The sequence below is a fragment of the Furipterus horrens genome, unplaced genomic scaffold (assembly GCF_987537825.1).
Source record: "Furipterus horrens unplaced genomic scaffold, mFurHor1.1.pri manual_scaffold_13, whole genome shotgun sequence".
NCBI classification, from domain to species: Eukaryota; Metazoa; Chordata; class Mammalia; order Chiroptera; family Furipteridae; genus Furipterus; species Furipterus horrens.
This window is the reverse complement of record NW_028327183.1, coordinates 13,287,304-13,314,269: the sequence shown is the minus strand read 5'-3', so window position 1 is coordinate 13,314,269 and position 26,966 is coordinate 13,287,304. Positions and strand designations below refer to the sequence as shown.

General features: G+C 46.0%; 1 long non-coding RNA gene and 1 pseudogene across 1 annotated transcript in view; one reads left to right on the top strand and one right to left on the bottom strand.

The window, feature by feature from the left end:
- Positions 1-26,966, top strand: part of LOC149994037 (uncharacterized) — a 425,899-nt gene that overhangs the window by 111,205 nt on the left and 287,728 nt on the right. The gene's annotated exons all lie outside the window — the stretch shown is intronic.
- Positions 18,633-19,111, bottom strand: LOC149994038 (ATP synthase peripheral stalk subunit d, mitochondrial pseudogene; annotated as a pseudogene).

Here is a 26,966-nt window from a genome sequence, read left to right as displayed (position 1 = left end):
GTGAAAATGCACACGAGTGGTTGTTTGGGAGGTGATTCCAGGAGATATCAGAAAGTGGGAGAGGATATGAGGGAGGGACCAGCAAGGCAGCCAATAAAGAAGGTGTTATCCAGCAAGTTACCACTTTGGGCAACCGGATCCTAATCCCTTTGGGGAACTTGGTGCATCAGAGCTGAGCGTGGGCCTCCAAGGCTGTCTATGGGAGAGGCAGGAGGGCTAGGGTGTTTCTACACCAAATCTCATCGGTCAGTGTTCAGGGCTGCTTGTGAGCGCATTAGCTCTTCAGCACCTCCCCAGGGTGGCCAAACGTGCTCCTGCAGGGAGAGCTGTGGGTGTTTGCAGGAAGCAGCTTTCTGCACTGACAGGTGGAGCCCTAGGGGGCATGGCAGGGGCATCCAGCCTCTGTGGTAGCCCCTCACTGCTCCCAGACAACTTCTCTCGGTTTCACAGTTCCAGACACGAAGTGGGGGAGGGGAGAGAGAATGTGAGGAGTACTTAGGGAACAAAAGAGGAAGGGAGGGAGAGTAAGGACAGAATGAATGTGTGCACTGGGGAGACCTTTGTCATCTCTTTGCTCCATACTTGGTCCCATCAGCTGCGCCAGGAGGGAGGGGTCATATGTTCTACCGAGGGTTGGGGGAGGAGAATGTTCATCTGAATGGCGTCTTAGGCATCTTTTTCAGAATATTCCAAGGGATAGGTTGACGGGAGTGGGTTTGTTCCAACAACCCGAGGCAAAGAGAGGTGAAATCAGATGGTCTCAGCCTTGTCCATGCTTCTCCCAGCATCTGTATCAGCTGGCCACCCTGACTTCTTCTCACTCAGCAGCTGAAGTGGTGAAAAGTCACATAGACCCAGATGAAGCCCTGGGACACTGGCCGGCCCAGAGCTGCTGTTTCACTTTAAGACAAGCCTCCTCTTGGCTGTGTCATTGTCCTTAGAAAAGTCACACATGGCTATGCTGTTTTCTCTTTTGCAAAGACATGGAAGAGGAAGTACCAGCTCCCACTCCCTGACCTTATTCTTGCTCCCCGGTAAATTACAACTAGGAATAGAAGAATACCGTGGCCAAACTCTACAGGAGGAAAATGAATCGAGATTTCAAACTCTGGAAGAAGGACTGTTCTGAAGGATGCTTGAGAAGGACTCTTCTAGAACAATGATGCGAAAACCTGAAGGAACACATGAGTCACCTGGGGATCTTGCTACAAGGCAGATTCTGACTCAGCAGGTCTTGGATGGAGCCAGGGTATCTGCATTTTCTAAGAAGCTCCAAGGCAGTGCTCATGCTGCCAGTTCAAGGACGTTTGAGTTTCAAGGGCATCTCCTTTAGATTTAGACATAACTGGATTTGAGTTCCAGGTCTGCAGCTTCCTAGCTGTGGGAGGTTGGGCAAGCTGCTTCTCCTCTGAGCTTCCATTCTTTGATACGGAGAATGTGGAACAGAATTCTTACCCCTCTGGGTGTTGTGAATATGTGATCGGGCAGTGTGTGTGCCAGAGAGAACACACACGAAAACTTCTACCCTATGATTGACATGATAGTTCACTCACCTAATATTCTTTCCCTCCTTCCTCAGGTTGTATCTCCACCTGGGGCAGTGCTAATCTGCCGATCTCAGTTACCATCAGGAGGGGCCATTGATGGAAGACTGGCCTGGGGCAAGGTCATCTGGTACCTTTTGTAAAAAGCAGGGTTGTGGAGCATGGTTGTGTGACTTTGGGCTGGTTGCTGAGGGTGAGAAGAAACAGGAGAGTGAATTCAGATAGCAGGTGGGGTCAGGCGCTGAGCAGATCCTGTGCTGACTGCCTGCGACCGGGCCATTCCACCTTTGGCCTGCGTGTGGAGTACTTCCCTGGAACTCCGTTCCCTGACTCCCAGCTCATCCATGATTCTGTACCTGGTCGTGTCTGCTGACTTGCTCAGTTTACAAGTGCTCCTGGGCTGGAGTTGCAAGGGCTGCCTCTCCCCAGATCGTATCACCCAAGCAACAACCTTCTTTCTGCCAGTCCCTGCATTTCCTGGGCAAGGAGCAATTCCCTCTCTGCGTCTCAGTTTCCCCAGCCATACAATGCAGTCTTCTTCGGGCAAGACCTACTCACTGGCTCAGCTGTAGCCATCCCAATACTGTTTTTGTTTTCTTTCCTGACTTCTTTCATTAATCCTCCTTTGTCTTCATCACTGACTGTTCGTTCCTGATCCTGCCTCACTTCCAGGTTCTATCGATGTGGGGCTGCCATGTTCACATAGAACGGTGCCTCCTGGAGTTGTGCTGTGTGCAGCCTGCTCCGATGTACACGGGAAATCTTGCATGGATCTACTACTTTGAACATAGTATTTCATTCTCATCCCCTACCTACTTCCAGATCCTAAAACTGCAGTGTGGACCGACCTCCTGGCTCCCCCTCAACCCAGGGAGTTGAACTCCAGAGCTAAGTGGGGAGAGGCTGGGCTAGCATCACAAGGGGTGGGGTGCAAGTTGTATGTGCCCTAAGCCAGGTGACAAAGCCAGCACTCATTCTTGTAGTTCCTTCTTGGGCTCTACATGTCAAGTTTAATGTCATGACTTGATATTTTAGTAAATATTAGTATTTGCTACTCTTCAGAAAGCTGTCTTGCTTGGCCTAGAAATGCCATCTTGAATCCATTAATTTTGGTCACTAGATAACAAGTTCTAGTTGTTTAATAGGCATTTGTCTCTATTGCATCCATAACGAGGAGGCAAATATCAATCAAGCCTCCTTTAGCCACAATGATATCAGTTCCACCCATGGAATTTACTTTAATAGCTTTGTTTCTTGTTGCTGTTTATGCTTCAATGTCATGGTTCCCACCAACAAGGAGTCCACGAGATCACCCATCTAACTTCATGCTGGAGCTACAGAAAACAATCGATAAAATGACCCTATTTGGTGTAAGAAGTGTATGAGGCTTTTCTGACCGAAGGACTGTGTTTAGGGACGTGTGAGCAAGGGGAGGAACAGTGTGATCTGTGCGTGGGAGACTGAGCCGCATGCATGCCACGGCTCCCTGCTATCTGGAACCAGGACAGCCAGTGTACAGGTGGTGATGGCCCGTCATGTGCACTGCTTCCCAGCGCCGCTTTCAGTGTTGGCAGCTTGAAGCTTGAAATTGTCTGCAGAGGGGGATTTTTTAACATGGATATCGGTCAGAAATACAAATCAGGACCTTTCTTCTCTTTAGAGCATGGTTGTTCAATATTACTGGCACACCAGTGTAAATGGATCATCACTTTCTCTCTCTCATCCATAGCAGGTCTTACTAACAGATTCTAGAACACGTTCCCCTTCTGAACACAGGTGAGACTCAGAATACTTTCCGATACATTTTCCAGGCGGCCATGACCAATGAGTTGGTGTCAGGTCAGGGAATAAAACTCACTCAACAAAACCTGTTTACCTTGGTCCACTGTGTTCCGCACCGGCCCTCTAAATGGTGTGGAACAGCGGACCTCACCCTCTCAGGTCTTAGAAACCTTTACAATGTCCAAGAAGGTTTTTTGAGCACATGACATTTACCAAGAAACTTCTTCTTTGGCTGAGTAAGGACATAAAATAAAGCAAGACAGTAACAAAAATATCTTCTACCATCAATAACCATTTCATTAAGGAAGGACATTTTAACACCGCCCTCCAGACAGCACACAGATAATCTCAGAATTAAAGGCAACCCTATTAAAGTGAATAAATACTTCATTTTTCTCATTTGCTGCATCCCAATGTAAACATTCTCTTGGACCAGCCAAAAAGTCCATTGGCACATGCTTGGGAAACAAGCTTTCAGAGTTCTGGGGACATTGCCCGCTGGCAGCGATTGCATTATCTGAGCTTCCTTCCCCAGGCTGCAGAGACCATGAATAAGATGAGGCAGATGGAAACACTTTCCGCGGGGTAAAGAATTTTACAGAGTTCGACCATCTTACTTATTTTGTAGCCGCTCTTCTTCATTGTTACCGATTTCTTTCCGGGGAGACCAGTCACATTAGGAAGTGCCACCCCGGCGTTAGTAGCAATTTCGAATATAACTAAATCCTGATAGTTTTACAGTTTGCTGGTGAGACCTGGAGCAGTGAGATTGGTCTGTTTATCCTATTGAATTATTTAAAATATTAGGAATGAAATCTGTGATTTCAGGAAAGGGGATGACTGAATTATTGATTCACTTGTTTATTTAACTAACATTTCTAAGGCACATGACAGGCCCCTTTCTGCAGCACCAGCGGTATTTCCTCTAATCTGGGTCCTGCCATGTGACAGCGCAGGATATCAAACGAAGACGCAAATCTGCCCAGGTCACTCCCCGGCTTAAAGCCGCCAGTGGCTCTTGTCTTCCCCACTCAGCCATCACACACGCCCTCATTCTCAGCCCTCCCTGCCGCCCAGCAGGCACCCGTCCTCATGTCCTCATGTAGCCGGTTCACTTCTCTGCCCCAACACTCATTCTCCCCCTTGTCTCTTTTCCGTGGAGGGACGACTCTCTACACCCAAAGTACCCACATCTTTGAATGGCTCATTCCTTTTTTTTATTTTTTTTATTTTTTAAATGTTCAAATCAGGGATGGCCTTCTTTAGAAAGTCTTCTGAGCATTTCTTGGGCCCATACCCCAGTAAGAGCACACATCTTGTTATACTTTGAATGGTCCATTTTCTTGTGCTTCTAACTCATCCCAGAGTTCCTTGAGAACATGTCATTGAATAACCACTACCTGCTGGTTATCCCATCAATATCAGAGAACTAAAGCTCAGACAAGGGAAGTAACTTGCCTGACTCTGCATAGCTGGGAAGCAACAGACTGGGATTTGAATCCAGTGATTCCTACGGTAAAGATGATGTCCTTACTACTCAAAGTCCTTGGACTGGCAGCACGGGCCACTGCCTTGCAACTTGTTAGGAAATTCACCTTCCGGCCAAGACCTGCTGAGTCAGGATCTGCCTCCTAGTGAGTCCCCAGGTGACCCGTGCTCACTTAGGTGTTTGTATCCTTGTGCTAGAAGAGCGCTTTGCTGGTATCCTTCAGAACAGTCCTGCTTCGAGAGTATGAAATCTCAATTCATTTTTCTTTTGGTAGAGTTGGGCCAAGGTATTCTGCCATTCATAGCCAGGTGGTAGGTGCTCCAACATTTGTTGAATTCGTGAGCAGGTGTTCACTCAGCAGAGAATGAGAAAGAAAATGTCAGAGGAAGGGAAGAATATGAATAAAAATAAGCCAGTGAGGAGGAGGATGTCATGCTGTGAGAAGAGGGAATGGCTGGTGTGTGTCAGGGGGAGGTGGCGTGTGCACCGAGTCTGGGCAGGTCAGACTGGAAAAGTGGCCCAGAATCAGTTCCCGAAAAGCCTGGAATGAGATACCTGGGGGCTTGGACATCATCCTGAGCAGCAGAGGGCTTTGGTGGAGCAAGTGGGGAGGGTAGGACAGGTGTGCATGTTACAAAGAACATTCTGGAAGTTGACACAGAATATAGAAAAGGAAGGTACGGGCAGCTGGAGTCAGGTAGACCTGTCTCTCTGCTGTTGCCATGGTCCGTGAGATGGATGATGAGGATCTAACCCAAAGTAAGGTATTGGCAGCAGGATGGGTGGGGGGGCATTACCTTTGAATCTACGGTTCTGTGCAGAGAGCGCAAGTATCTTCCTGGACGCGGTTCTGAGACATTAAGAGCAGATGTTCCGTTGCGGGACGTGGCGAGGCGGCCGTCAGGTGTGCTGCGCCGGGCAGGCCTGAGCTATAAATCGGTACCATTCGGAAAATTCACCCGAGCAGCCCGGCTGTGCAGGTTTACACGTAACTCCTTTTATTGGGAACAAACAGCAGTGTTACGTGGTGTGCGTTCTCGGGGTTTGCGGATTTGGAGCATATTTTGATGTTTCCCTTAGCCTGCCGCCCATTAGGAAAATGTAAGTCTTATAAAAGCGTTGCTGCTGCTTGGAATATGTTTCATTAGAGCAAATTTGTTTCAAAATTGACTGTAAATTATATTGCTTTTTGTTGAAAAGAACTTTCTGAATTAAAACAGGGAGTTGAGTGTGCAATACTCAGTGTGAAACAGAAGTTCAATTACCTGCAATTATGAACATATTCTTCTCTGTGTATGGGGAGATGGCATCACATGTGTAAAGAATGTTAGTGCCGGAAGTTGCTGTACAGATTGCTTGGTGCTGCATTCTCAAAATAGCTGTGAGAGCCCAGAGAGGGAAAGAAAATCGCCTGAGGTCACATAGCGAGTTCACAGTAATGTTGGGATGGGTCTGGGTGTCCTGATGTAGCTTTTTGTTGAGATTAAAGAGAAAGAAATGCATTTCTGAATTTCCACTTCACAGAATAGTCAGTAGTGCTTTCTCTGCAGACTGACATTAGAATAACTTTGCATCAAACAGATTCCAGAGCAGATCCAAAGAGAAAATATGGTCTGAAGATGTCAAGCACAGTGTCCCAGTTCACGGCACTGCAATGGATAGGAAGGGCAGCCCAGCACCACGTGTGCCTTTTCCAATGTCAGCCAAATGAGCAGCCTGCCACTGTTCTACTTTTCGATCAAATCTAATTTTACGAAGCCTGTTATGTTAGACTTTGAATTACCTCGCACAGGTGAGCTTTTAGATAAATTCTAAGGCCAAAACTGACGCTTCAGTCTTTCTCACCCACCGTAGACAGACAATTCATTGCCAAGTGCTGCTGATTTTACTTCCTAGATATCTCTGGGATATGTCCTCCCCTCTTTATCTCCCCTGCAGCTATCCTGTCCAAGTTCAAGTTCATCACCCTCATGGAGACCATGGTCATAGCCCTCTATTTTATGTACCTCTTCCTACTCTTGGCAAAACCTAGTCCAGTCCCCACACAGCAAACAGATTTGGCTCCCCACCCCACCCAACTTGAATCTAATCATGTCAACCTGTTACTCCAACGGAAATTCTCACCAGGGCTCATGCTAATGCCAGACCCCTTACCCTCCAGTCCCCACCCCACTCTCCATTCCAGCCCACAGGTCGTCTGCCCTTCAGCTACATTATTAGCCGCCTTCCCTCCTGCTGCAGAGCTTTTGCACATACTGGCTGCCCTGCCTCCAGACCTGCCTCCGGCTCTCCAACCTCCCTTTGGCTCTTTAATGCCAATTCCTTCTTTAGATCTCAAAAACTTTCTTCCTCATGTGAATCTTTTACTGATCCTCAGATTAGATCAGTTTTCATGCGATTTGCTGGCCCAGGAGCCCATGTCCGTTCTGCCAGTAGGTGAGACGGGGGAATATCTCATTCAGAGCTTGAATGGTGGGGTGGGTGGTGCTGCATCTAGAAAGGTCAAGATCTTAACTGACCTGATGGTTTTAATGTCTGAGATTCAGGCCACTGGGTATCCAGGGCGTTCTTTCCCTCTGGGCAACTGTAAAAAGGCAGAATCTTTTTCAGATGGCTGTGTCGGGTTTTTAAGATGTTCCTATAATACCAGCAGATGCGGCTTTTTGCTGCCTCCAATTCTGGGAGGGATAGAGATTTTATCCCAGCAGCAAAAGTAGGAACCAGGGAGGGGGCAGGAATGAAGTGCACAGGCCCAGTTTCAGTCACCTTTTAATCCATGCACTCACCAGTCCTCGATGAAGAAAAGGAGGAGGCACCCTCGGGTCCTTATCATTTGCTCTCCTTGTTTTGACCTCTGACAGCTCTGAGTTGAGTTGCCCCCACCGCCCGCATCGTCCACGAATCACGGCACATCAGCAGCACGTGCTCACTCCTGTTTTCCGGGGAAGAGAGACAAGGATGCGTCCTAACTCCGCGTCTTCCTTCTGCTGTGGCCACCGCGCCCTGCCGGGAGCTTTGAGTGTCCTAGCCGTTGAAAGAGCGAAACAAAGTGGTGTAAATGAATGTGCCGTGGCAAATGTCCACTCCTTTAATTTATGATTTGGGATCCCATTTCGGTCAATTCTGCCAAGTCACAGAATGATTTGTGAGAGCACATTCTGGTGATAATATAGCAGAACCAAAGTGATATTTGAATGGAGCTGCAGAAACTCCATCTCTGAAGAGTCCCCATAGGACTGTTTATAGCAACTGCTTGTTTACTGGTTACCCTTTGGGAGGGTGGGCCTGACCTCACCTCTGCTCTGCCCCTTTCAGGTTGGCCTGCTGGCCCGTCTGGAATCCCCTGTTCTCCGTTGCCTCTGGCCTCCCCAGAGGTCTCCGCTTCCCTCTGAAATAGCCACAGGAAGGATGGCAGGAGTTAGCATTTACTGAGTGCTTATGTAGAGCGGGTAATGTACTTATGTGCTTCATCTCATTCAATACAACAACCCTCCAATAGGTCGCTGTCATTGCTTTTACTTTATAAAAAGTGAAACTGAAGTTCTCAGAGGGTAATTGGCTTCCTAAAGGTTGGCTCTGGTGGTGGGGCTGGGATTTCACCACGTCTGTCAAAATCCCAGAGGTTACAAGGAGAGCTGCTGAGATACTAAGGCATCGAGATGGGGGATGGGTGGGAGACTGGGGACTTTTGTTGTGGAGAGGAGGCCTCTCGAGGGCTGGTCCTGGGGTGCTGTGTGTCTGTGTGGCCCCATGGGACTGAAAGGCAGATTTCAGTTCAGTGTAATGAGGGGGTTTCCTGATGAAATGAATGGACCCTTTTCACTGGGGGTGCCAGGGAGGTTGGATAACACAGAAGCAAGAATTCCCTCTTACTCTTAAGTTCTGATTCTCTTACATGCCATGGGTGTAGCTCCAGGTTTCAGAATATCTCAATGCGGTTGTACCATCATGTAGGAATTGATTTTTTTTCACCTCTTATACGTCATTTCCATCCAGATGAGATTACAACCCTACTCTTACTGCTGATGTTGTTATTGGGCACCATTAATTTTGTTTGTGATGGTAGCTGAGGGGATTGGATGATGGATTTAAAATCGATAGGACTTTCCTTAGGAATCCTGCTAAGCCATAGTGTCTTCTCAAATTTGAGCTCCATTTTCTCTCTTTCTTTTAGCATAACAGTTAAGACCTTGAACATCAGAAACTGATGGAACTGGTTTAAATCTTGACTCTGCCACTTAATGAACTTGGGCACATCATTTTATTTCTCTGAGCCTGTCTCCTTACCGATAAAATCCAATTTGCAATGCCTATCTCATGGGTTGCTTTGCAGAGAAAGTGATACAATGCTGATGAGCATTTAGCATAGTGTTTGGCTCATAGTACATTACCTATAAAATGGTACCTATTGTCATTATTATGTTTTACTCCCTGTCAGCCACTGTGCAACCCACCTAGTTTTCCTGGTGCTCACAGTGACATAAATATTATCTTCATTTAAAGAAATGACTCACATGCTCAGAGAGGTTGAGTCACTAGCCTAAGGTCACTCAGCTCAAAGAATGGTCTTTAATTTTTATTTCCTCAGGTTCAGCTCTTTTGCTCTGCCCTGTAGTGTGCCTTCCATGGTAACACTGCCCATTTGAGGCTTCTGACCTCCCACACATGCTGCACCCGCAGGCAAGGTCCCCCAAAGGTTTTCTAATACAATGGACAGGGACCAGAACCTTGTCATGCCGATCTTTCTTTTCTTTCTCCATAGCAGACTGAGCCTGTTCCTTCCTCTTCTCTGGGCACCAGTTCCCTTACGTGCAGCATAAGTGGGTTTGGAGCACATAGATTCTGTAGTCCCTTCCTCATTGTTCACTGGTTCTCCAGCAGCACCAAGCACATAGTAGGTACTCCATGACTCTTCATAGTAGGGCTGGGACTAAGGTGAGGCAACAAAGGCAGCCAGGTCACAAAATTTAAGGAGACACGTGTTCTGAGGGCCATGCAAGTACAGAGTCGGCACCTGGGAGTACGTGCCTCCCTAAGTCTTATGCCCCTGGTGCCTTGCCTTTCACCCTAGTCCCAGTCCTGCTTCACAGGGTGGGTGAAAGAATGAAAGACTCAGGGGCCAAAACACGTTTTTCCTCTCTTTTTAAACACAAGTGATGTGTACAAGGATATTTTTAATAAGAGTTGGCTGTTATTTTGAATAGCTCTGCTCAAAAAGACATTCTTGAAAAAAGCTATTATTTATCTAGTTCTATATTTGAGGCTTCTGGAGAAAACAGTAGGGGTATGAAATTGTAAGAAATAAAAGGAAGTAAAAGGGAAAAGATGAAATTACTGTAATAACCATTAGACTAGCCAAGGAAATAATTTCCAATGATACAGTCATTATTTGTATAAGCATTCTTCGCTGCCCTTCCCCCCAAGAAAAAGGAAGACCAGCGGAATTTTCACACTTATTTCTTTGGTCTAATTGTCTATTTGTTTCAAAATGAAAGCTAATCAAAAGATTATTTTCATATGCTTAAACCATACTACAGCTAACTGTTGGAAAATTTGCAATTAATTGATGCAACAGTTGGCATAAGAATGCATCTTTTTTTAAATAACATCACTATTTGAATACACGGAGTGAAGCAATTAGTTCTTCATTAGTTTGGAATTATTTCCAATGCTTTGAAATACTTGCATGTTTAATGTTTAATCATCAAGGAAATATCTCTGGTGATGGTGCTACCTCCAGCATCATGAACTAAATATCACCCCTTGGGAGTGTGAAGAGTTCAGGAAGAAAAGTGGCACACACACCCCCACCCCCCCCAGGCCTGGCCATGGGCAAATTCCTTCTTTCTCTGGGCACCAGCACAGTGAAGGTTTTCCTTAATGGGTCAGGGATTTTTCTGTGCTTGTCGCTTTCCATGCCCGGCTATGCATGTTGCAGTTGGTTGCCTTGGAGTGGAGCTGAGAGGGAGGGACAGCCCCTTAGTCTAGAGCCCCCTACTGGAGTGGTGTGTTAGAAAGGATGTGAGCAGTCTCAGGGCAAGGTGAGGGAGTGACTACAGGTTGGCAGGCTGAAGACAGTATCTAGAGTGTGGTGACCAGCGCTCTGGGCAAAAGGGTGTCACTGGAGCCTTAGCTGGGGACACAGAGGATGCCCTCAACAACAGCAGAGCTTGGCAAGGGGTGCTACCCGGCAAGAAAGCTCGGAAGTACATAGGCATCAAGAAGCTCATTGGCAGACAATGGGTGTGGCTTCAGTGTGTAAGTAGGAATCAAAGGGGTCTGTCCAAATTGGCAGAGATTCCCTCCCAGGAACAGCCTAATGCCAGTAAGTAAGGGGTTGGCCAGAAAGTTTGCTTTTTCCCTTAAGATAGCTCTAGTAGTACATTGTTGTCTTTAACTTCATTCGAAACAATTTTGTTAGATTGCATTGTGACAGCTGTCATTCAGCATGCATTTCAAAAAAACTTATCAAAATTGGTGAATTTTTGTGTAGCCATTTTAATATTGAAGATGGAAGAAAATATGCAACATTTTTGGCATATTATGCTTCATTATTTCAAGAAAGGTAAAAGTGCAACTGAAACGTGAAAGAAGATTTGTGCAGTGTATGGAGAAGGGACTGTGACTGATCAAGTGTGTTAAAAGTGGTTTGCGAAGTTTCGGGCACTGGGCGATTCTCCATGGTCAGGTAGACCAGTTGGAGTTGATGGCGATCAGATTAAGGCATTGATTGAGAATAATCCACATTACACGATGCAGAAGATAGCCAACATTCAAAATATCCAAATCAATGAAGTTATTGGTGAAAATGAAAAACGTGTCTTTTATTTTACAGAAAAAAACTAAATGAACTTTTTCGTCAACCCAGTATAACACACATCGGAGCCATAGGTTGAGTTGACCCTGGATGAGTAGAAAATACATAAAAAGGCTGAAAAATTCTCATATTCTGAAGACATGGCCATACACAATAAATAAGCCTTTGTATCTAGGCTTTGTGCTGAGTTCTATACATACATTTTCTTATTTGATTCTCATCGCTGCCCAAGGCACTAGGCATGTATATGATCGCAACACTCGTCGGCAGCCGTCCGTCTTGAGAGACGATGGTGTAGCTTCTTAAGAGTCTATCTGCACCACCGAGAATGGCTGTGCAGTCCAACTCGGGAGTGACACGGTATCTGTCTCCTCCCAGTTTGAATCGACATCTTGTGATGACGCTGGAGTGTCCTCTCCAGTGAAGCTGAAGCTACAGAGCCTGGGCAGGGTGATATGGAGGGTCTGCTGTTGCCCATGCAGCAGACCCCCCCTCTCTTTGCAGCTGAAGGGTCCAAGGGAAAGACGGAGTCAATACAGCTTGGCTTCAGGAGCGCCGCAGGAGTTGCCGGTGTTGACTACAACGTCAAACCGCCTTAGGGACTCCGGCTCCGGATTTTCTGTCGGGGTTTACTCCCTTAGCCTTTCCCCTGAAGAGGTATGCCGCAAGGCAGCGGAGGTTTTTTGGAGTCAGAGTTTTCCTTCTCTAGGTAAGGAAACTGAAGCATGGGGAGGTTAAGTGACTTATTAAACTGGAGCTATTCCTTCTCATTGGTTTGTATGGGAATAAAATAATATATGATGTTTCCTATTGTACAAAGGAAAATGTGGCTTATACAGGTACGAGGAGCTGCCCAAGGGTGCGCGTGTGCGCGTGCACACACACACACACACACACACTTGGTAAGTGGCTAAGTCGATGTTTGAACTCAAGTCTTTCTGATACGTAGTCTATTCTAGTCTCAGCACTTGGGTGTGTGGTTTTATGACTGCGTCATGGGTGTGCAAACACACAAGGACAGCTCCACGGCTCTGCCATGCTGTCACGGGAGGCTCCCTCTGTCATCGGACAGGAGAGGTGCAAGTTAGCTTCCATGGAGCCCCAGGTCATGTCCTCTGTTGTTAGCAAAATCAATAAGGATTGCTCAACTCAGAAATAGAAAATGCCAGGAACCTGAGAGTGGGTTGATGAGGTTGATGACAGGCAAACAAATTCCAGACTTTGCAGGGAGAGCAGGATGCGGGGAGCTGAGAGTCCCCATGGCCATTCCCATTTCTAAGACTGGCGTTGACTGTGAGCAATGGAATGATGATTTGGGGTCTGCCTACGAAGTGACTTTCATGGCATACACAGACACCCAGCTCCTTTGTGCCAAGCCCCCTCTGCCCTGTTCCCCTTGTGGACTGTCCTGTAAAGAAAGTGTGGTTGGTCCCCACTGTCCATGGGGAGCTTAGAGTCCAGTGGGAGAGACTAACAGAGGAGCATGGCTGTGCAGTGTTGCGAGTGACCAACAGAGACGGGACTCAAACTGAAGAAACAGGAAGTGGGAACATCCAGCTGCCCTGGGAGCCAGAGTCCGCGTGACAGAGGAGTGGAAACACTCTTGGTCTTGGATTTTCCATGGGGAAGATGAGGGAAGGAAGACATCACATGCTGAGGAACCATGTGTGCCAAAGCCCAGGATAGGGAATGGTGACGTGGTTTGGGGACTGGGGAACCCTTTGGCAGAATAGGGTGTAGGAAGCCGGGGCAGGACAGGGCTGAGCTGGTGGTACAGGGTTGTAAAGTCTGGGAACTCCATCCATCCGAGGGAGCCTGGATGTCCTCCTATGGCCAGCAGGCTGGGAGCCGATGCAGCAGTGATTTCCAACCTTTTTCATCTCACAGCACACATAAACTAATTACTAAAATTCTGTGGCACACTAGAAAATTACATTATATATTTTTTGCCAATCTGACAAAAAATTTAGGTATAATTTTGATTCATTCACACTAGATGGCTATTGTGTTGGCTGTTGTCTTTTTTTTTTTTTTTTTTTTTTGATACTCTATGGGAAAAGAGGTCAGTGCCCCTGACTAAATAATCAGGTATTGCATGTTTTAAAAATTCTTGCGGGCACACAGGTTGAAAATCGCTGCGATAGGGAGTTGTAAACAGCGGATGGGAAAACCAGTGTATTTGACAGGAGATCAGAAGTAGAATGTGTTTGCTGGATGGTGAAAGCCCAGCCAAATGAACTGAGTTGCTTCCTTTTTAAGGGCCACTTACTTTTATTGATTTGTATACTTACATCCCTCTTTTTTGTTCACAAAGGAGGGAGGAGACACGCATGCTATATTATCGCACACAAACAAATACAATCCCAAATGATAAAACAAGTAACCAAGGGAGCTGGGGCGGAGATTAGAATCTGGAAGAGCCCAAGTTCTGTGTGGTTGGAAGGAGGCTCTGGAGACAGCCCTGGGTTTCCCAATGGCCAAGGCCAAGCTGGAAGCAGGGTCAAGTTCCCCGTCCATAGTGGCTGCATGACATCATCAAATCGGAATCAACATTTCCTGAGACAGAGGAAGAAAGGCTGTTAGGGAGTCACCGAAAGGAGTCCTTTAAGAGACATTTTAGGAATTTCAGTAAGCTGTTTCTATGCGTTTCCACCACACGGGCCAATGGATTCCACGGAAGCTCAGCTCGGCCCCAGAAATTATCAGGGCAGCAGAGCAAAGGAACGTGACCCAGGCTTGTGAATTTCTCACCATTTGGCTTGATTGCAGAACAAAATTTAGGCTAATGTGATGCCTTTTGTTCATGTAAGGCATCACATCCATTTTTTTTAACGGTGATTTCTGATATGCAACCCCAGTTTCTCATACGTAACAGATAAGACCTGGCATTCTCTCAGTTGGGGTAGAGGCAGGGGATTGGTGTCTAGGGCACCTCAGCGAACACCCCCAGGAATTCCTGGGCTCTGGGGAAGGTAGTCTGAAAAACTGCTGATGGACAGTGCATCCTTCAGGCAGTACTCTGTAAATATTATTCCTCCCAGTTGGGGTTTTGACAAGGATGGGAAGGTAGCATGCTTGGGCCGAGATCTGCGGGGCAGATGTTCTGTGCTGCCGATTGCAGGTAATTTCTCAGCACTGACAAGCAGTAAAGGGTCAGATTCTCCCAGCTTACTGAGCTTTCAGTCCCAGTCTCAGGGGATCCCGCCTTTGAGAATTCAAGGACCCGATCGTGAGCTTGTGGGCCATGACACCCCCAAATCAGCCCTGACAGGAAGCAGCCTCACACTGACAAAAGTCTCCCTGGACCAAATTCCTGTAGGTCTTTTTAATTGTTTTTTGACATGCCTTTTAAGCTGTCACACTGAAATGTGATTCCCACCTCTGTTTATCTGCTGTCATCAGGGCAGGGGGGAGGTACTTGGGGAATTGTCATGACTAGGCATCAACTTGCAGATACACTCTCTCTTCTCTGCTGTCTCTCTCCACCTTCCAAAATGTCTCTGTAGCTGTCGACCAACTGGCAAGGTCTTTGGCAGCAACAAGAAAATGACCAGCATTGGGGAAGGCAAGCAGCTGGCTGGCTCTCTTGATGCCTGCTGACCCTGGAGACCCCTTACACTTCCTGTGCACTTACTGCGTGCCAGGTGCTGAGACGGTCAGGGCGATGAATGACGGGAATGTGTGCTCTGAGGGGGCTCATGGTAATGTGTATGAGGCCAGCACCCCCACATGTAGCATTTTCCGATCTAAAGGAGAGCCCAGTGAGTGGGATGCATGGGCCATACACTTGGTGCTGGAGGGACAGTGAGGAGACCACTCTCCACTTTTCTCCAACCGGCTGTCTGCCCAGAAGCTGAACGGCGTGGACGTCATCAGTACGTTCCGATGCTTCTGCTTCCACCTGGGTCCAGCCAGTGGGGAGCCCCAAACAAGAGCTGGTGGGAGATCAGAAAATGCAAATCATAGACGTCACCGTTGTCACTAAACAACCCTGACAAGTTGGTACAAACCAGCCTCAAATGCCTTGCACCCATAGTTACAGAGGAACACTATTAATCAGTGTGATACAGGAATGGATGAAACAGGGATTGTAGCAAAATAGCCCAGGCCAATGCTATGTTTCTGGAATTAACTCTCACAGTCAAGAGTATTTATCCCCCAACTGCCTCCTTGACAGGTCACCTCTTGGCTGGCTGTGTCTTTCGACGGAAGGTCATTGATTCTCCCAAGGAAGCTGACTCTCCTATGCTCTCTCTCTGATTTCTAGTAAGTGCTCCCTGTTTTCAGCTCTTTGGTCGCAGGGTTGGTAAAGTTCTGCTGCTGCTAAGACTCGGGTCATGCATAGGATACTAAGGGGATGGCCCCTTCAGATGTAACATACCCCGTGAATCACTGTGCTTTCAGTATGCAGTTTCTTTGTTGTGGGGACCCAGATTGGTTCAAGGGGGAATGGATCAATTCCAAAACCAGAGAGCAGCTTTCCAAGGGTTGGGTCTTAAAGGAGAGAGGGATAGGAATAGGGGGAGGGTTGGGTCATTGTTTTGGCACAGCCTGACCCATGGTTTGCTTTCAACAAATATTGGTTATTATTATTGTTGCCAAGCAAGAGGTTGCAGGTGTGGTTGTTAAGGCAGCTGAGAGAGGACAGATAAAAACATTAAGATTTTATGACATGATAAGTCTTAGAATGGAGAGTGAGCAAGGACCAGAGCTGGAAAGACATTTAATCAGTCCTCTTGTTTAAATCTCCCCATTCTCAGATGAGTAAAATGAGGCCAGCAGCAAGCAGCTTAGTGAAGGTCACCCTGATGCTGATGGTGAGACTAGGACTTGAACTTGAATCTCTTTCTCCAGAGCCTCCCATGGAATTACCTCCATTGATTTTCTCACTTCAAGGGTCATGATGACTCTCAGACTTGTTAATGTCACTGTGAGGGATATTTAAGGTCATAATGTTCATAAAACATGCCAAATTCATTCCCGGAAGGGCAAGAATAACTGTTGATTTTGCACTGATTTAGTAACACACCCAGAATCAAGTAGCCCATAGGAAGTGGAAGGGGGAGGCAGGATTAATGAAGACACTGCCTTTCCTGACCTCCAAGTTTATATTCTCTTGTCTATATCACACTCTTTCAACCATTTCTTAGCTGAAATTAAGGACTGTGGCTTCAAAGAGACCCACTTGCTTCACACACTCTTACTTCCTTGCTCCAAGACACCCTATTTTTGTGGCTAACTTATACAGTGTCTGTTGTTAAAAACTTCCAAGGGACAAGAAAGAGTCTGAAATGTTTCATCTGGAAAAACAAACTCACACACAGATGAACAAGGGGGCAATTAGTTTTTGTTTGGTCTGAAGTAAGCAGGATGTTTGTCATGTAAGAGGAAGCCTGTAGAATTTAATAGGATTACTGCAGGGTAAGGAAGTCTGTTTGGAGAGGGAAAAACTAGAGGATCAAAACATGCCTGTACATATTTTTATGGACTTCAAAAAAAATTTGGCCTAGAAGTAACTCACCTCATAGTCGAAATAATATCACCACCACCAATGGCAATTGTAATGTTAATAAACTACCATTAACTCTGAACCAGGCCTTATTTTAAGCCCTGCACGTTTGTGATCTCATTTAATCCTTGCAGGGCTACAAGGCACATGTTGTTATGTCTGCTTGGGTGGTTAAAGATACCAGGTGTAAGAACGGAGTCGCTCAGAAAGCCATCAAGACGCAGCGAGCAGAAAAAAGAAGTTTATTGAGGGAATTAGCAGGCAGGGAGGGAGCCGTGCTGTGAATGGCTCCGACTCTGGGCTCCTAGGGAATGAGGGGGTTGTTTTATAGGGGGAAGAAAAAAGGAACTATTCCTGCTTATCTTGCAGCTGCAAGCATGACGGGCCGATCAAGGCCGAACACAGTTCGGTTTGATGCACTCCGCTATCACGGGAGACTCCCAGGCAGCTGCAGGCGGGCAGGGGGCGGGAGGTAGGGCATGGGAACTGAGGCTGTCACCAGGGACAAGAGGGGCTGAATAACATGCAAAGCTACCAACGCCATAAATGGTGGAGGTGAAACTTGAGCTTGAACTTGAACTTTATTCCAGGTCGTCTTCCTCCTTTCTGCCTCCTATGAAATGCACAGCAGATATATAAGGAGTGATGTTGCCCCTTTGCACATCTGAGCAGGGCAGTGGTGTAAGTCAAAGTCTGTGGATTAAGCCAGGGTCCAAAATCAAACTGATCTGTAAGACATGACAGGTGAGAAGGCGGTACATGCGGACCCAGGGTAATTCTACCAGAAGCAGGTTTCCTGTCGCTTTAAAATTTGGAATTAATGCCTTCTGAAGCACGGCTTCCCTCACCTAGCATCTAGAGGGGGCACATTTCCTCATTCTTTGCCCTCCCAGGATGCCCAGCAGGAGTGAGCCTTCGATATGGACTCGTTGATCTACTGACCAGATGATTGATTGATTGATTGATGTATTTGCAGCTATATGGTTTGGGGCTTTCAGCTCTAGTTGGGAATTGATTTTAATCTTCATAGGTTAACAACAAAAGCCAGCCAATCCCTTACAGGAGATGGTGATGAGACCCAATCTTATTAAAGAGAAACTGACAATTTATCATCTCCCAGCAGCTTGAGGCCCAATTTTTTTTGTGTGTGTATTCTTGCCAGAATCTCAGTGTCTTGTTCAATATCTAATTTACTTGGAGTTTTATTGAGGGAAGAGCATCTTCTGCAATCCTTGCCTCCAATTTTCAGAGTAGTTAAGCAGCAAAAGTTGTTCACAAGGAAGGACTTGGTGGCCATAAAGGGTTTATTTAGTCCATATCAGGGGTCACTTACCTGTTTTCTCTGTTCCCTTGTTCCACAGCGGTTTCCTCCTGAAACTAAAATAATTTATTAAAGTCTTTTTGTTGTTGTTGTTGTTGCAGGACTATGTAATTATTTTTAATGCCCAGAGTTTATAATACAAGGGTAAGAGCTTTCCCCCAGACTCCAGCTTATAAATTTTCAGTTGACTTGTGAGGCCACTATACCTTTTCTTGTGTAGTTGGGTTTCTGGAAAACTTCATTCAAATCCTTGATGGTCATCTGATGAAAGGGAATTATGTTCTTCATCTTCTCCAGCTCTTTCTCATGTTGCTCCGTCCTGGTCTTTGAGAGAGACAAAAACTCAGTACTTTTCACATCTTCTTTTTTTTTTTAGAAGCCACCAAGGCATGATATTTATCCTCTGGTACAGGAAACTTCAGGGCAGTAAACTTCTTCTCAAAGTCATCTACCAAGCCAGGCTTTGCTACATTGTCCTTGTAATAAGCCCAGGCAAGAGCAGGTGGATTCTCAGGTAGAGTAGCCACCCTGGAGGTAAGGGTCTCATTCAGGATTTTAGGGACTTAGCAGTGGCTTTCTGGTTTGGGAGTATGATTGTCCCCAAAGCTACCCAGTCAATGTCTTTTAAAGCAAGTTTTCATCCAGCCATCTTGAGATTTTTTCACCGACCCTGGTCGCCCACTGTCCACAGCAGCTGGTCCTATTTCATTTTTAGTTTTCTGACCAAACATTCCTTTGTTTTGTGTTGTTGCCTTGATTTTAAAGTTTTTCTTTCCATTCTGCTAAGTACTGAAATGTTATTAACGCAATTTAATTACTTAATGCATTTCACAAGCTAATTAACCTTTCTAATAGCACATATAAACTGGACCCTCTGGCCGGTGGAAATGCTCACCCCACCTGGCTTGGTCAGGAGTTTGCCTTCTTCAGCATTCATCACTGAGAGCTGGGTCTCCAGGCTACTGGGCAGGAGGTGGGCACACAGGATTGGCTGGGCCCTATCACCAGGTCACAGTGATTGGTTCTGGGCAGGGTGGGTGGGGGCACGGGATTTGAGTGTAGCTTATCAGAATCATCCTTGGGCTGGTATGTGGGCTCCAAGAAAGGTTTTCTATGCACCGGGTTTGCTAAGCTGGGAGGTGTGAGTAAGCCTGATGGTGCCCACCTTTCCAGTCACATGGAAAGAGGGTGCTTCAGAGCGAAGAAGGGGCAGGCAGAGCTCACAGATGGAAAGAGCCATGACTGCAGTGAGATTCCTCAGTGCCTCATTGAGAGACTCAGTGAGTCCCTTCTGCCCTCTAAACTAGTGTGAGTTAAAATTCAGCCACTCACTATCAGGAGTCTGGGCCAATATAGGCAGGTTTATTCCCTCTCTTTTACAAAGAGCTAAACTGAGGCTCAGAGAGGCTAAGAGACTTGAGGCTCACACAAGTGGTAATCGGCAAAGCAGATCTGCCTGTTTCAGAAGCTGCTGCAGTCAGTGTTACCTAGTATCGTATCACTGCCCACTTTCTTCCTTGAATAGCATCTATTTGTATCTCCATGGCTCAGAGCCAGTTCCAAACAATTAGGCACCTTCCTCACCCACCCAAGGTGAGTAGAAGACCTTCCTCTGTTTTCATAATCATACTTCTTTATCTTCTGCCTTCTAAATATGAAATTAATGCATGCACATTGTAGAAGTTACAGAGATGTGGCGGTCTGCCACTGCCCGGTGAGGATGACCCTGTCCCGCAGAAGTCTCCTGATCGCGGTTGAAAGAAATAATCTGTCTCGGACACAATCTTTTGCCTGGGAGGGGAAGAGAGGTGGCAATTCTCTCAGGAGAAGAGCCCTGAATTCCCTTTCCTCGTGCCTTTTATTGAAAAGGGTATGAGTAGGGTTATACAGTCAGGATACTTAAATCACCAATTAGCCTCACGCTTCAGTTACTATCAATGTCTACAGATTACAGATATCAATGGATTACAGATATCAACAAAAGGAACACCGTGATCACTTTAAGTCAAGGTCTGCTGGACGCTCTGGCACCAGATGATCACCAGGTGCATATTTTCATACATTTTTTTTCGGTCTGATATTGTGGACATTTTGTTTATGACCAGCATGAGATATATAGAGCAGAGCAAGCTTCAAAGCATACTATACATTCTTTAAGCCTGATTTCCCACGGGAACCCCCAGTGCACCTGTTGGGTCATGCCTGCCTCCAGCTTTCCTGGTTTTCTGGTTGAGACTTACAGGCCTTTTGCAAGGCCTAGCTCACATCGAGGCTGCAGGTCCTGATACCACACAAAGCGGTCCCCTACACAGAGAAGCACAAAGAAGGCAATAAATTTATTCCTAATCTTGCCACCTAGGGGAAACCAGTGTTAAGATGGTGTTCTATTTTCTCTCTGTGTAAGAAAACTAAATATTTACTGAAGATGTCTACTTAATGAATAGGTAAAATTGGCTCAAATCTCCATTCTGTGGCTTATATGAACTCCAATATTCTGGACTTGAGTCCAGGCTCTGTCCTGTACTGGGATCTTGGTCAATTTACCTAGGTTCCTTGAGCCATTTTCTGGTCTGTCCACTAACTAGAGTTAATAATAGCCTTCTAGCTTGATGGGTTTATGGGAGAACTGAATGGAAAAAAGTACTGAAAACTAGAAAGTGTGGTACAAAAAACATAATGATAGTTTTTGTAAATTTATTTTCTTTCTAGTCACAGAAACCTTCCATAAAAAATCCTATGTGGAGTCTCAGTATATAAAACAGATAAAGAGGGACCTTTTTGTTTAATGCACAGCCACCTCCAACCCCAGGTGGCCTACGATGTGCCCTCAGGTAAACCCCAGGGCACGAGCAGCTATAAAGAAGTTGGTCTATTATTAGATAATTTCAAAAGTGCTTTCATCCAAGAAACCCAAGGGAGAATGACCAAGGAAATGTTACAGGGCTGGAAACAGAGAGGGATAGGGTAAGTGGGAAAGAAAGACTCAGCCCATTGTCCCCTGTGAATACTAAATTAATGAGAACTCCACCTGGTGCCTGTTCTTAGAAGATGGCACTGTGGATGGTGAAGTTCTCTTTCTGGACTTCCTTTGGCTATTGCCAAGTGCAATCAATTGCTTCTTATGATAGCCCCCTTTCTCTAACTTCATGTTGAGAAGGGATGGGAGAGAGCCAAGTACTGAGACCACCAACCTTATCCACACAGACACCCCCAGGCACTCCGCTGGGCTCTGGGAGTCATCTGAACATACCTATTGAGCACTTGCTCTCTTCCAGGTGCTTTGGTAGATCCTGGGGAAATAGTGGTTGGCAAAACCAGCTATAACCCTTTTCACTAGGGACTTACTGAGTAGCTGGGGAGTTAGATAGAAGTTATACAATCCTAAAAATCAATGTAAAATTGTATTTGTTATATATGTTGGATGAAGCCAGTCTGGGAGACCAGAAAGAATATGATGAGGATATAACATTTAAGCCATTATCTGAATTAACAAGCATCCCCAGCCAAGGAAGAAGGTTGTGCAAAGGCCCTGTGGTAGATATGAGATTAGTACCTGGCAAGAACTGAAAGAAGACCAGTATGTATCTGAATTGCAAGATAAGCAGGGGAAGGAAGGCAGAGACCAGGACAAGGAAGTTTATGTGGGCCTTGGAGAGCCAGAGGCTGTTGTTCCTGCCCACAGACGGAGCAATGGTGGAAGAATGTGCAGGGAAAGGGCGGTGAAGATGGGGAAAAGTAGATACACCTGGGAATTATTTAGATAGCAATATAAAGATGACTTGTTAGCATATATGTTATAGTAGGCTGTATTAGTTTCCTACTGCTGCTGTAACAAATACTATAAACTTATGGCTTAAAACAATAGCAATTTATTCTCTTTCAGTCCTAGAGGCCAGAGTAAGAAATGAGTCTCAAAGGGCTAAAAACCAGAGTATTGGCAGGGCTGGTTTCTTCTGGAAGCCCCAGGGGGAGAATTTTTTTCTTGCCTCTTCCACAGACTAGTGGCTGTGGATATTTGCTGGCTTGTGGGTGCATCCCTCCAATCTCTGTTTCCATTACCACATGGTGTCTCTTCTGTCATCACAACTGCCTCTGTCTCCCTCTCATAAAGACTCTATGATCATTTAGGGCCCAGCCTGATAATCCAGGATAAGATCTCCATTTTGGGATTTAGGGTGTTGAAGATTCCTTAATTTAATCACATCTTCAATATCCCTTTTACCAATAAGGTAACATTCATAGGTTCTAGGGACAAGGACCTGGACATCTTTAGGAGCCAATTTTTAGGCAGTCACATAAAGTGAAGAGGGAAAGAAATCATGGGTGTTGCTTAGGGTTCTGGTTTGCAAATTGTATAAATGGTATTGAGATGGAGTCAGGGCCATAAGACAAAATTGATTTTGGTCATATTGAGTTTGAGGCATCTTTGATACATTCAAGAACAGCTGTCCATCGGGCAGTTTAGAAATACAGATCTGGCTCTCTTCCTCCCTGGCTGCTTAAAGATCGGCCACCATCATGAACCACACAGTAACTCTCCAGACCAGGAAGTTCATGATCAGCAGATTACTTCAGTGGAAACAAATGGTCATTGATGTCCTTTGCCCTGGGAAGGCAAGGGCACCCAAGACAGAAATTCAAGAAAAAAAAAAATACCCAAAATGTATAAGACCACACCAGGTGTCATCTTTGTGTTTGGAGTCAGAATCCATGGTGGTGGCAAAACAACTGGCTTTGGCATGATTTCTGATGCCTTGGATTATGTGAAGGAAAATGAACCCAAATGCAGACTTGCAACACACGGCCTGTATGAGATGAGCTCAAGAAAATCGAGAAAGGGACGCCAAGAACAGCATGAAGAGAGTCAGGAGGACTGTAAAGGCCAATCAAGTTGGTGTCGGCAAAAGTGAGCTGGAGGTGGGACAACTGAAGGGGTCAAGATTCTTCAGTGACTTTATCTGTGGCGTTGTGCAGAGTTTTCATCAGAGGATTCATAAACTAAGAACTTTAAAACAACAAAATAGAAATCTGGAGTCTAAAAGAAAGGTCTGGGCTAGAGCTACAAATGTGAGAATCATTAACTCTACAGTGTACATAATGCTGTTGGAAGGAGTGAGGTTGTTCAGGAAAAGAACAGAGAGAGAGAGAGAGAGAGAGAGAGAGAGAGAGAGAGAAAGAGAGAGAGAGAGAGAGAGAGAGAGAGAAAGAGAGAGGAGTGCCCAAGACCCAGCCTGGAGGCCCTCCTGGAGGAGAATGATGAATAATGGCCATTTCCAGGCAGGATCCAGAGGCAGGAGGAAATCAAGTAAAGCTTTGGCTCAGAAGTCAAGGAGAAAGTGATTTCAAGGAGAAGGGAGTGATCAACTCTCTGTCCAAAGTGTCCAAGTAAACTGAGGACTAAACCTGTCCATGAAATTTATCACATGACCTCCTATGGCAGAGTGTTGAGAGCAGAGGGCATGTTAGGTTGGAGCAGGTAGAGGAGTGGATGGATGGGAAGAAAACAGAACAACTACAGAAAATTCTTCTCTACTCATATATATTACTCTTGTTCTAAATACTGGATATTTACACTCACCTTTGAGATCACACTTCAGTCATTCATTACTTCCTCAGGGGAGCTTTTCCTGACCAATCAACCTTCACTTTTACACATTCTTATAGCCCCGTTTCTCTTCCTGTGAAACCGGATCAAAAGCTATGGGAAATACATTGATTTGTGTGATTGTTTTATCTGTGTCATTCTCTCTTACTGCCCGTGGGAGTTCCTTGAAAGTGGGTTCTGGGTCAATTTTTGCTCACCATTGTATCCCAGAACAAAGTCCAAGACTGGCACATAGTAGGTACACAACTGATTTTACTGAATGTGAAAAAATGATCAAATGAATGCTCTAGCTGTACATTGTAGAATTGGAAGCATGTTTTGTTTCCAGAAAGAAGCTTACTGTAATTAAAAGTTTATACATTTCAAACTCAGACACCCAGAGTTCTGCTTCCAGAACCCTGCTTTCTAATTACAGGTCTTTGGCAGATCAGACTCTCTGACCTTTGTGGCCTGGGTGTTCACGGCAGTATAATGGGATCATCTCCCACGTAGCAGATACCATCCACCTGGCTGAGTCTGATATGCATTTTGTTCCCATAGCAATTCTGCCTTGTCAAGAGCTGATAATCAGACATGCAAAGCAAGCAACATACGTAAAATTTTCAAGAGCATTACTTTGGGAAACCAGAAACCAAAACAAGTTGAGAGAGAGAGAGAGAGAGAGAGAGAGAGAGAGAGAGAGAGAGAGAGAGAGAGAGAGAGACACGAACACAGAGACAGAGGACCTGGCTACCTAATAAATCTCACCCTTTCGCTGTATTGTGTATTTCATTTTGTCCTTAGCATGTTGTGGTTGGGCCCTGGTAGCTGCAAGAAGAATGATTTCCTAATTAGAGAAGATGACTTAGTTGACACTTGTACCTGCTGATGTCCATGTGTCTGCAGAGGGGTGGGGGCTGAGAGGACCTCCCTCCTTCCTGATGTCTTTCCAGCTGGGCACCTGGCAAAGGAAAGCTCAGCATCCCCCACCCCTGTGCCCACACCTCTGCAATCACATGCAGAGAGGGGCTGCCTGCTGGAAGTCGGGAGTAATTCCTGTTTATTAATTTGTGCCCCTGTAATTAAACAGTCATATTAATTAGCATTTCTGCTGTGTGCCTTCCCTTTTTATGTTAGAGTTGAAGCTCAGAGTAATTATTTATATGGTTCCTCAATTTGTTTTGGTTCTGTTTTCCCAAAGTGATGCATTTACAAAATTCATATACAACACTTGTTTTGCATGTCTGATAATCCACTCTTGACAAGGCAGGATTGCTGGGGGAGCACACTTATCAGACGGCGTCTGTGTTCTGGGTGACAGGGAGTGCAGAGCACCCATTCTTTCTGATGAATTTGCAGGAACATGTGCAGCCCTCATGCGCGCTGCCAGTGGTTCTTGCATTATTTCAGTGTGCGCGTGTGCTGTTTTGTTGTGCATATGGGAGCGCTGACAGGTTTTCTCAGGCCGTGTTTCAGCACGTGTGGCAATATCCTCACAATGAACCACCATTTTGTCTTCCTAGAATTGGGTTAGAATCGTGGACGTCACCTCCATAGCGGGTAGGGAGATCAAGAGTTTTATGGCTTGGTTTGGGCCCTTCTCTTTGCCAGATGTTCTCTTTCATGGTTGATGCAGGTGACTTCTTCCATGGGCCTTTGTGGGACATACCTAAGCAGGCGCTGTCACTCAAGGGGAGGCAGGCTCTGGTCCTTGTCTCTGATTACTCCCCTTCCTGGAGAGATAAGGTCAAGATGATTAATGGGTCAACACAAGACACCCCCAAACACGCACGAGGAGGCAGTCAATGGAGTGCAGTGCTTTATTAATGATATGCTTAACAAAGGGCGCAGATACGAAGAAGCCACTGGGCAGGGAGTTAGGAGAGGAAAGAGGACAAGTGAGAAGAAGAGGTTGAAGGGAAGAAGGAAGGGAGCATCTCTGGTGTCCTTGGTATGTGCTGGACACTTTGGAGACAGATTGGCTTCCCATCTACAGTGACCTGGCCGCTTCGGCATCTAGCCCTGTCCCCGAGCCCCGTTTCATAGATGTGTAAGTACAGGCTCAGAGTGTATCGAGTGACTCGTCAGGACTGTCCACTGGAAGGTGCCACAGGCAGGGTACAAACTCAGCCTGTTTGACTCCAGAGCTCTTATACCCTCCGCTCCCCCATGCAGCTGCATCCAACGCTAATTAGCACATACTTTGGAGAACATAAAAGAATTTACCAGCAATTCACAATTTGCTGATGACCTACTGTATGCCAAACTTTCTGCTATGGGGAAGCTGAATGCTCAGTGCACAGTGGGGAGAGCGTGGTTTTGGAGTCAGAATGAAATAGAAACGTGGAAGGTAATAGCAACAGGAGCTGCTGTTGTTGCGCTCTGGCTAAGTGCCAGGCTTGTTCACAACATTCTCCATTCACGGTTTCATGTGATCCTCAGAGCTGCTGCCTAGGGTAGGCACCGTTGCTTATTCCAATTTTGTAGATGAAGAAGCCAAGGCACAGAGTGGTGAAAGGAGAAGCAGGGTGGGAAAGAAAAAAGGGGAAGGGATCAGCTAAAGAACATATTCGCATGACACACAGATATAGATGACAGTGTGGTGATGGCCACAGGGAAGAGGGGCAGGGGCTGGGCGGAGGTGGGCAGAGCAAGGAGTCGGGAGAATAGGGGCATTTGTAATAGTGTCAACAATAAAGATAAAGGAAAAGAAAAGAAAAGGAAGGAAAGAGTGTGGGCTTTGGAATCCGGTCAGACCCAGTTCAGATCTCGACCTTATCACTTATTCAATGTGTGACTTGAGCAAGACACTTGGTTTCCCTGAGCCTAATTTCCTCTTCTATAAAATATGGTGCTAGGAGTTGCCTTGCAGGGTTGTAATGAAGATTGCACAAGATTGTACCTGAGGAGATGCCAGATC